Genomic DNA, 8,063 nt, shown 5'->3' with positions numbered 1-8,063 from the left:
ACAGTCCGCGCTCTGCAGTAATACTTCCGGTCGTTTACGCGGTCTGTGCTGCAGGGCATGTTTTCCCGCCACTTGAGTGACGTCACTCATTCAGATTTACGGCCCGGTTCAAAATATACCGTTTGTCGTCCGTCTTAAAGGAAGTGCGTCATCAATGACAACACCACGTGCACGGATAGCAAGAACCCAAGGTGTTGGTTTCCTTACGTCGAGACACACGTGTCCTGTTGCCATATTGTACAAAACTGGGAATGAAAGAAACGGTCACATTATTAAAACAATGTCGCTTAGATTACCACTTTTAATTACTGCGTATCAACCTTTATATTGGAAGAAAAAGGACTTCATAGCTATCATTATCAGAGCAGTGAACTGGCGTATGGTGAAGGTATGGCAACAGTCTCACAGATTTAAAACATGATAATTTAAATTTAGACAAGATTTAAATTTAAAAGCACAAGGTATGACGGTGACGTCACTGGTAATAATAATAATAATAATGATAATAATAATGCTGCTGCAGTATTGCCTTGTATTTCTTTTTTTTAAGGTACGGACTAGATTTTTCAGGCGCGCTTTAATAGTTTTGGGTACGGTACCGGAGGTGCGGTACCGGAACGAGTGAAAAAATTTTAGGCGCGGAAGTACAGGTACGGACTATATGTGTTTCGAGGTGCGGAGGAGCGGTACCGGACTACCCGATATCCAGTAACGCGCCCAGCTCTGCAAATGTATTACCAAGAAGTGTGTGTCTGTGTCTGTGTGTGTGTGTGTGTGTGTGTGTGTGTTAGGAAGGTTTTCATCATTAATATAAAAACTTGTAGGTATTCTCTTTACAAATGTATTACCAAGAAGTGTGTGTCTGTGTGTGTGTGTGTGTGTGTGTTCGGAAGGTTTTCATCATTAATATAAAAACTTGTAATTATTCTCTTTACAAATGTATTACCAAGAAGTGTGTGTCTGTGTCTGTGTGTGTGTGTGTGTGTGTGTGTGTGTTAGGAAGGTTTTCATCATTAATATAAAAACTTGTAGGTATTCTCTTTACAAATGTATTACCAAGAATTGTGTGTGTGTGTGTGTGTGTGTGTGTGTGTGTGTTAAGAAGGTTTTCATCATTAATATAAAAACTTGTAGGTATTCTCTTTACAAATGTATTACCAAGAATTGTGTGTGTGTGTGTGTGTGTGTGTGTGTGTGTGTGTGTTAAGAAGGTTTTCATCATTAATATAAAAACTTGTAGGTATTCTCTTTACAAATGTATTACCAAGAATTGTGTGTGTGTGTGTGTGTGTGTGTGTGTGTGTGTGTGTGTGTGTGTGTGTGTGTTAAGAAGGTTTTCATCATTTATATAAAAACTTTTAGTTTTTCTCTTTACAAATGTATTACCAAGAATTGTGTGTGTGTGTGTGTGTGTGTGTGTGTGTGTGTGTGTGTGTGTTAGGAAGGTTTTCATCATTAATATAAAAACTTGTAATTATTCTCTTTACAAATGTATTACCTTTATGTGTGTGTGTGTGTGTGTGTGTGTGTGTGTGTGTGTGTGTGTTAGGAAGGTTTTCATCATTAATATAAAAACTTGTAATTATTCTCTTTACAAATGTATTACCAAGAAGTGTGTGTGTGTGTGTGTGTGTGTGTGTGTGTGTTAAGAAGGTTTTCATCATTAATATAAAAACTTGTAGGTATTCTCTTTACAAATGTATTACCAAGAATTGTGTGTGTGTGTGTGTGTGTGTGTGTGTGTGTGTTAAGAATTTATAAAACATTAATATAAAAACTTGTAGGTATTCTCTTTACAAATGTATTACCAAGAATTGTGTGTGTGTGTGTGTGTGTGTGTGTGTGTTAAGAAGGTTTTCATCATTAATATAAAAACTTGTAGGTATTCTCTTTACAAATGTATTACCAAGAATTGTGTGTGTGTGTGTGTGTGTGTGTGTGTTAGGAAGGTTTTCATCATTAATATAAAAACTTGTAGGTATTCTCTTTACAAATGTATTACCAAGAAGTGTGTGTCTGTGTGTGTGTGTGTGTTAGGAAGGTTTTCATCATTAATATAAAAACTTGTAATTATTCTCTTTACAAATGTATTACCAAGAAGTGTGTGTCTGTGTGTGTGTGTGTGTGTGTGTGTGTGTGTGTTAGGAAGGTTTTCATCATTAATATAAAAACTTGTAGGTATTCTCTTTACAAATGTATTACCAAGAAGTGTGTGTCTGTGTGTGTGTGTGTGTGTGTGTGTGTGTGTGTGTTAGGAAGGTTTTCATCATTAATATAAAAACTTGTAGGTATTCTCTTTACAAATGTATTACCAAGAAGTGTGTGTGTGTGTGTGTGTGTGTGTGTGTTAGGAAGGTTTTCATCATTAATATAAAAACTTGTAATTATTCTCTTTACAAATGTATTACCAAGAAGTGTGTGTCTGTGTGTGTGTGTGTGTGTGTGTGTGTGTGTTAGGAAGGTTTTCATCATTAATATAAAAACTTGTAGGTATTCTCTTTACAAATGTATTACCAAGAATTGTGTGTGTGTGTGTGTGTGTGTGTGTGTGTGTGTGTGTGTGTGTTAAGAAGGTTTTCATCATTAATATAAAAACTTGTAGGTATTCTCTTTACAAATGTATTACCAAGAATTGTGTGTGTGTGTGTGTGTGTGTGTGTGTGTGTGTGTTAAGAAGGTTTTCATCATTAATATAAAAACTTGTAGGTATTCTCTTTACAAATGTATTACCAAGAATTGTGTGTGTGTGTGTGTGTGTGTGTGTGTGTGTGTGTGTGTGTGTGTGTGTGTGTGTTAGGAAGGTTTTCATCATTAATATAAAAACGTGTAGGTATTCTCTTTACAAATGTATTACCAACAATTGTGTGTGTGTGTGTGTGTGTGTGTGTGTGTGTGTGTGTGTGTGTGTTAGGAAGGTTTTCATCATTAATATAAAAACTTGTAGGTATTCTCTTTACAAATGTATTACCAAGAATTGTGTGTGTGTGTGTGTGTGTGTGTGTGTGTGTTAAGAAGGTTTTCATCATTAATATAAAAACTTGTAGGTATTCTCTTTACAAATGTATTACCAAGAATTGTGTGTGTGTGTGTGTGTGTGTGTGTGTGTGTGTGTGTGTGTGTGCGTGTGTGTGTTAGGAAGGTTTTCATCATTAATATAAAAACTTGTAGGTATTCTCTTTACAAATGTATTACCAAGAATTGTGTGTCTGTGTGTGTGTGTGTGTGTGTGTGTGTGTGTGTGTGTGTGTTAAGAAGGTTTTCATCATTAATATAAAAACTTGTAGGTATTCTCTTTACAAATGTATTACCAAGAATTGTGTGTCTGTGTGTGTGTGTGTGTGTGTGTGTGTGTGTGTGTGTTAGGAAGGTTTTCATCATTAATATAAAAACTTGTAGGTATTCTCTTTACAAATGTATTACCAAGAATTGTGTGTCTGTGTGTGTGTGTGTGTGTGTGTGTGTGTGTGTGTGTGTGTGTGTGTGTTAGGAAGGTTTTCATCATTAATATAAAAACTTGTAGGTATTCTCTTTACAAATGTATTACCAAGAATTGTGTGTGTGTGTGTGTGTGTGTGTGTGTGTGTGTTAAGAAGGTTTTCATCATTAATATAAAAACTTGTAGGTATTCTCTTTACAAATGTATTACCAAGAATTGTGTGTGTGTGTGTGTGTGTGTGTGTGTGTGTGTGTTAGGAAGGTTTTCATCATTAATATAAAAACTTTGAGTTATTCTCTTTACAAATTTATTACCAACAATTGTGTGTGTGTGTGTGTGTGTGTGTGTTAGGAAGGTTTTCATCATTAATATAAAAACTTGTAGGTATTCTCTTTACAAATGTATTACCAAGAATTGTGTGTGTGTGTGTGTGTGTGTGTGTGTGTGTTAGGAAGGTTTTCATCATTAATATAAAAACTTGTAGGTATTCTCTTTACAAATGTATTACCAAGAATTGTGTGTGTGTGTGTGTGTGTGTGTGTGTGTGTGTGTGTGTTATGAAGGTTTTCATCATTAATATAAAAACTTGTAGGTATTCTCTTTACAAATGTATTACCAAGAATTGTGTGTGTGTGTGTGTGTGTGTGTGTGTGTGTGTGTTAGGAAGGTTTTCATCATTAATATAAAAACTTGTAGGTATTCTCTTTACAAATGTATTACCAAGAATTGTGTGTCTGTGTGTGTGTGTGTGTGTGTGTGTGTGTGTGTGTGTGTGTGTTAGGAATGTTTTAATCATTAATATAAAAACTTGTAGGTATTCTCTTTACAAATGTATTACCAAGAATTGTGTGTGTGTGTGTGTGTGTGTGTGTGTGTGTGTGTGTGTTAGGAAGGTTTTCATCATTAATATAAAAAACTTGTAATTATTCTCTTTACAAATGTATTACCAAGAATTGTGTGTGTGTGTGTGTGTGTGTGTGTGTGTGTGTGTGAGAAGAAGGATTTCATAATTAATATAAAAACTTGTAGGTATTCTCTTTACAAATGTATTACCAAGAATTGTGTGTGTGTGTGTGTGTGTGTGTGTGTGTGTGTGTGTGTTAAGAAGGTTTTCATCATTAATATAAAAACTTGTAGGTATTCTCTTTACAAATGTATTACCAAGAATTGTGTGTGTGTGTGTGTGTGTGTGTGTGTTAGGAAGGTTTTCATCATTAATATAAAACTTGTAGGTATTCTCTTTACAAATGTATTACCAAGAATTGTGTGTGTGTGTGTGTGTGTGTGTGTGTGTGTGTGTGTGTGTGTTAAGAAGGTTTTCATCATTAATATAAAAACTTGTAGGTATTCTCTTTACAAATGTATTACCAAGAATTGTGTGTGTGTGTGTGTGTGTGTGTGTGTTAGGAAGGTTTTCATCATTAATATAAAAACTTGTAGGTATTCTCTTTACAAATGTATTACCAAGAATTGTGTGTGTGTGTGTGTGTGTGTGTGTGTGCGTGTGTGTGTTAGGAAGGTTTTCATCATTAATATAAAAACTTGTAGGTATTCTCTTTACAAATGTATTACCAAGAATTGTGTGTGTGTGTGTGTGTGTGTGTGTGTGTGTGTGTGTGTGTTAAGAAGGTTTTCATCATTAATATAAAAACTTGTAGGTATTCTCTTTACAAATGTATTACCAAGAATTGTGTGTGTGTGTGTGTGTGTGTGTGTGTGTGTGTGTGTGTGTTAGGTATGTTTTCATCATTAATATAAAACTTGTAGGTATTCTCTTTACAAATGTATTACCAAGAATTGTGTGTGTGTGTGTGTGTGTGTGTGAAGGTTTTCTTAATTAATATATAAACTTGTAGTTATTCTCTTTACAAATGTATTACCAAGAATTGTGTGTCTGTGTGTGTGTGTGTGTGTGTGTGTGTGTGTGTGTGTGTTAAGAAGGTTTTCATCATTAATATAAAAACTTGTAGGTATTCTCTTTACAAATGTATTACCAAGAATTGTGTGTCTGTGTGTGTGTGTGTGTGTGTGTGTGTGTGTGTGTGTGTGTGTGTGTTAGGAAGGTTTTCATCATTAATATAAAAACTTGTAGGTATTCTCTTTACAAATGTATTACCAAGAATTGTGTGTGTGTGTGTGTGTGTGTGTGTGTGTGTGTGTGTGTGTGTGTGTTAGGTAGGTTTTCATCATTAATATATAAACTTTTAGTTATTCTCTTTACAAATGTATTACCAAGAATTGTGTGTGTGTGTGTGTGTGTGTGTGTGTGTGTGTGTGTGTGTGTGTGTTAGGAAGGTTTTCATCATTAATATAAAAACTTGTAGGTATTCTCTTTACAAATGTATTACCAAGAATTGTGTGTGTGTGTGTGTGTGTGTGTGTGTGTGTGTGTGTGTGTGTTAGGAAGGTTTTCATCATTAATATAAAAACTTGTAATTATTCTCTTTACAAATGTATTACCAAGAATTGTGTGTGTGTGTGTTTGTGTGTGTATGTGTGTGTGTGTGTTAGGAAGGTTTTCATCATTAATATAAAAAATTTTATTTATTCTCTTTACAAATGTATTACCAAGAATTGTGTGTGTGTGTGTGTGTGTGTGTGTGTGTGTGTGTGTGTGTGTTAGGAAGGTTTTCATCATTAATATAAAAACTTGTAGGTATTCTCTTTACAAATGTATTACCAAGAATTGTGTGTGTGTGTGTGTGTGTGTGTGTGTGTGTGTTAAGAAGGTTTTCATCATTAATATAAAAACTTGTAGGTATTCTCTTTACAAATGTATTACCAAGAATTGTGTGTGTGTGTGTGTGTGTGTGTGTGTTAGGAAGGTTTTCATAATTAATATAAAAACGTGTAGGTATTCTCTTTACAAATGTATTACCAAGAATTGTGTGTGTGTGTGTGTGTGTGTTAGGAAGGTTTTCATCATTAATATAAAAACTTGTAGGTATTCTCTTTACAAATGTATTACCAAGAATTGTGTGTGTGTGTGTGTGTGTGTGTGTGTGTGTTAGGAAGGTTTTCATCATTAATATAAAAACTTGTAGGTATTCTCTTTACAAATGTATTACCAAGAATTGTGTGTGTGTGTGTGTGTGTGTGTGTGTGTTAGGAAGGTTTTCATCATTACTTTATTAACTTGTAGGTATTCTCTTCTTTACAAATGTATTACCAACAATTGTGTGTGTGTGTGTGTGTGTGTATTTACCTATTTGTATTTACCTATTTGTAGTCTACCGGGCAGGAACTAAACTCTAATAGTCCCGTCTCCATATCTAAATTTATCGAGCCTTTCCTTCATTTGTGTGTGTGTGTGTGTGTGTGTGTGTGTGTGTTGTCCGTCAGTTGGAAGGTGATTCATCTAGCCCAACCTGACCTCGTGACACCAGACCCGGGGGTATGGGACTCATGACGGCAGTTGTGTCTTCCCTAAGGTCAAGGATGGCCACACCGACACCTCCACCACTCCTCCTCCCAGGTGGTGTGTGGCTGGCTCGGGTGGCCTGAACTACCTTCTGGGCCGTGTGTGGCTGTCGGATTGGGAACTTGGCGGTAGAAGTGTGTGTGTGTGTGTGTGTGTATGTATTTTCTTTTTTTATCATTGCGAAATTAATTAACAAACATAACGACAGCTTGACCTTATTAACTGACTTACCTGTGTGTGTGTGTGTGTGTGTGTGTGTGTGTAGTCATTATTGCATTTTTCTACCCTCTGTGTTGAAGGATATTCACTAATTTTTTTTGGTTTCCTTTGGAGGTCCGCGAGACAGTGGCTGGCGAGGGAGAAGGAGGAAGAGGAGGAGGAAGAGGAGAAATGACCAAGAGGAGGGAAGAGACAAGAGGTAAGTCCTTCCTTTCCTTTCCCTTCCCTTCCCTTCCCTTCCTTTCCCTTCCCATCCTTTTCCTTCCTTTCCCTTCCCTTCCTTTCCCTTTCCTTCCTTTTCCTTCCCTTCCCTTCCTTTCCCTTCCCTTCCTTTCCCTTCCCTTCCATTCCCTTCCCATCCTTTACCTTCCTTTCCCTTCCCTTCCATCCTTTCCCTTCCCTTCCTTTCCCTTTTAGCCTTTGGAAGTAGCTAATGTTAGAGCCAGAAGCATCTGACAGTCCCATCTCTTTTTACAGGCCAAGCAGTGCAGAGGAGGAGAAGAAGGAGGAAGAAGAAGAGGAGGATGTGACCTCTATACATAAAGGCAGAACTATATATAGAAGCTTATGGAGTAGAGGAAATATGTCAATCTATGGAGAAGGAGGAGGAGGAGGAGGAGGAGAAGGTTAACTTGTAAATATCGGCAGTTTATATACCAAGGAAAATATTTAAATGATTTGTATTATGCATCTATTTAAATGTACGTTATGCACTTAAATGTATGTCTGTATAAGGTTGTGGGATTTACTTATATTGTCTGTGGTATTTTTTTTACTTATAAGGTTGTACTGAGGATTTTACTTATAAGATCTATGGCTGTATGGAACTCCTACAAACCCTTTCTACTATGGCTATTAATTAACAAAAACCTCTTAGTTTCAGCTTGTGTACAGGGTTAAAATATGGTTAATGTTAGAGTTGGAAGTGTCTGACAGTCCCATCTCTTTCTTACAGGCCAAGCAGGAAGAAGAAGGAGGAAGAAGAAG

The 8,063-nt window shown here is 36.1% G+C and overlaps 1 long non-coding RNA gene across 1 annotated transcript in view; it reads left to right on the top strand.

Moving 5' to 3' along the window:
* The window catches only part of LOC126994350 (uncharacterized), a 20,753-nt gene extending 12,690 nt beyond the window's left edge, over positions 1–8,063 (top strand). Inside the window, exons 3-4 of the long non-coding RNA XR_007749043.1 lie at positions 7,191–7,275; positions 7,554–8,063. This is a non-coding gene — a long non-coding RNA (uncharacterized LOC126994350). The remainder of the gene's footprint in view (positions 1–7,190; positions 7,276–7,553) is intronic.

This window comes from Eriocheir sinensis, unplaced genomic scaffold, assembly GCF_024679095.1.
Source record: "Eriocheir sinensis breed Jianghai 21 unplaced genomic scaffold, ASM2467909v1 Scaffold779, whole genome shotgun sequence".
NCBI classification, from domain to species: domain Eukaryota; kingdom Metazoa; phylum Arthropoda; class Malacostraca; order Decapoda; family Varunidae; genus Eriocheir; species Eriocheir sinensis.
Note: the sequence above shows the minus strand (reverse complement) of the source record. Positions and strands in the feature narration are given on the sequence as shown.